This window comes from Bombus vancouverensis, chromosome 18 (assembly GCF_051014615.1).
Source record: "Bombus vancouverensis nearcticus chromosome 18, iyBomVanc1_principal, whole genome shotgun sequence".
Classification (NCBI taxonomy): Eukaryota; Metazoa; Arthropoda; class Insecta; order Hymenoptera; family Apidae; genus Bombus; species Bombus vancouverensis.
The window spans coordinates 4,415,850-4,418,471 of NC_134928.1; positions in this window are offsets into that span (position 1 = coordinate 4,415,850).

Here is a 2,622-nt window from a genome sequence, read left to right on the forward strand (position 1 = left end):
TTTTTGTAAGGTATGTTTCGTTTGGCAAATTGTGTCTATTTCTATCGGATTTGCTGGTATCGCAATGTAACAGTTGCTAGTTTTGAGCGGTATAAAGCTAATGTCTTCAATCTTAAGTACAGTTATTTGACAATGTTCAATGTGTGGTTTGAAATTTATTATTTCGCTGCGACAATCGGTTTTTGAATTTCTGTCATGGATTGGTAGTGTTTGTTTGCATATAGTGGTTCCGGCTCGATTCTTACAAAGTTTGTTGAAATACTCGATATCAGCGTTTATAAATGAAAGACCTGAAGTTAAATATATCTGATGTTCGACTACTGGAGCCAAAAATACTCCATTTCTTTTACTCGGGATAGGATATACTTGTAATATGTTCCATTCTGTGTTAGAGACTAAAGGTACTATGATTTTGAAAAATATTTTGTCATCTATTGTGAAGATTTTAAGATCACTGATGTCGAGTATGAATTGAAAATGTTCGGTTTTGGCAGAAATCGCGGTGTTGTACATCTGGCTACCTATTGCCTTGGCGTAATTTTCTATGAATTCATTGGGGTCAAGTATTTGTGGACTAATTATTCCTTGTTTGCCTAATATCATGACGTTAAGTATTTCATCTAATTGGAAGTGTAAAGTTTGCATCGCGGTGTCGACTTTCATGATCATCTTAAGCATAGATCTATCGATATTTGCCTGCTGTTGTAATTTTAATATATCACTATATGATCTCTCTAAGTGGTTTAGGTTTTCTGAGTTTACAATTTTTCTAATAAGTGCTGTTTGATTAGCTATTATGGTCTTGATTTTATTATTATCATCGAATAGTTTGTCCATATTTTTGTTTATGAGCGTAAGATCATCATCGTGGAGAGTCCCGAACAGACTTTTCGATACGGAACCTATGATGTTAAGCAAACCTCGTGTGCTCCGGGTATGTGTTAACGCTTTCAAGTGTTTTGCGAGTTGTTTTAGGTTATTGATGCGATTTTGTAATCCGCCTAACTCTTCGACGTATTGTTTGCTGATTGCACGTGAGTCTATTGTTAATTTATATGATTCTATTGCGCTTATCTGTTCGTATATGTCGCTAGTGTCTAATCCTACTATTACATTGGCAGTGTTGCTGTATAAATATCCTTTTCCTATGTTTTCTACGAATACAGAGTTTCCTTCTAATGGTGTAATATTTATTTGCGCGGATACTATTCCGGCAAAGAGGAGCGTCGACCTGGAAAGTAAGGTTTTAAACGATTACCGTGTATCTTTTTGTCTTGAATCAGATAGTATGGAGTACATACTTTATCAATCGTGTACGGTCCTAACCATTCCACATCAAGTTTATGCCTTTTATGATCGTTATGTATTAAAACAGAGTCTCCTTCTTTGAAAACTGATTGAGGTTTTATAATTTTACGTTTTTGATCGCGCTGATATCGCTGTTTACTTTTGATCAATGTTTCGCGAGCGTGTCGGAGTCTAGAGTCCCATTCCTTTTTGCGGAACGTGACTTCGTCTGCGTATGTGCGTTGGGGATTCTTGGATATTGTGGAGGGAAGATTGGCTTGGTGTCCGAATGTGAGTTCGAATGGCGTGTAACCAGTAGAGTCGTGTATCATTGTGTTATATGCAAGGCATACAAAGTTAAGTTGATCGTCCCATTCTTCATCCGAATTTCGCTGTATCGATTTTAACATGTCTGTTATTACTGCGTGTGTCCGTTCTAACGATCCGTTACTTTGTGGGTGGAAGGATGTCGTTTTGATATGTTTGATTTTGAACGCGTCTTCGTACTGTTGCATTAAACTAGATATAAAATTCTGTCCGCGGTCAGTTAATATCTTTTTTGGAGCGGAAAAGATGTAAATGTAATGATTCAAGAGTGCGTTCCAAATTGTTTCCGTTTGCTGAGTTTTTAGTGGTACGAGTATTAAGTATTTTGTCAATTCGTCATGTATGGATAGAATGTACTGATTGCCTTTTTTTCGTCTTTTTCAGTGGGCCTAATAAGTCCATAGCAATTTTATCGTTTGGTTCGAGGGGTGTGTTGGTGATACAAGGTTCTTCGCGCGGTCTGATACGTGTAGTTTTAGATGTTTGACAGGTGTCGCATGATTCTATATGTTGTTGTATACGTTTCATCAAATCTGGTACTCTGTGCCGTTCACGAATGCGATCGTATGTCTTTTGTATACCGGGGTGTCCTACTAAATCGTGATTTTCTTTCAATAATTCGTCTATTTCTTCGTCGCTATATGTTTGAATTGGTTCCCATGCAAAATTTAATTCTTTTACGGTGTCGTTCAGGAATAGTAAAATTTGTTTGATCGCGTTCTTTTCGGTCTCTGTGAAACTGTCGTCGCCTATACCTATCTTTTCGTTTATATGAATAATTTCGTTTAATTTAGTTAACCATTCGATTCTGTCGTAATTTCCTAGCTCTGTTTTGGATAATTGATAGAAAGATTTACGGTTCGGAGTCATTTTGAGAATTTTGGGTAACGCGTCGGTAGATTTTTCCCAATCGTGATATTTTTTATCGAGTTCTATGTTCAAATTTTCGCGTCGTCTGGTCAGAACATGTATTCTAGATAGTGCGTCGGCTGCAGTATTATCTTTTCC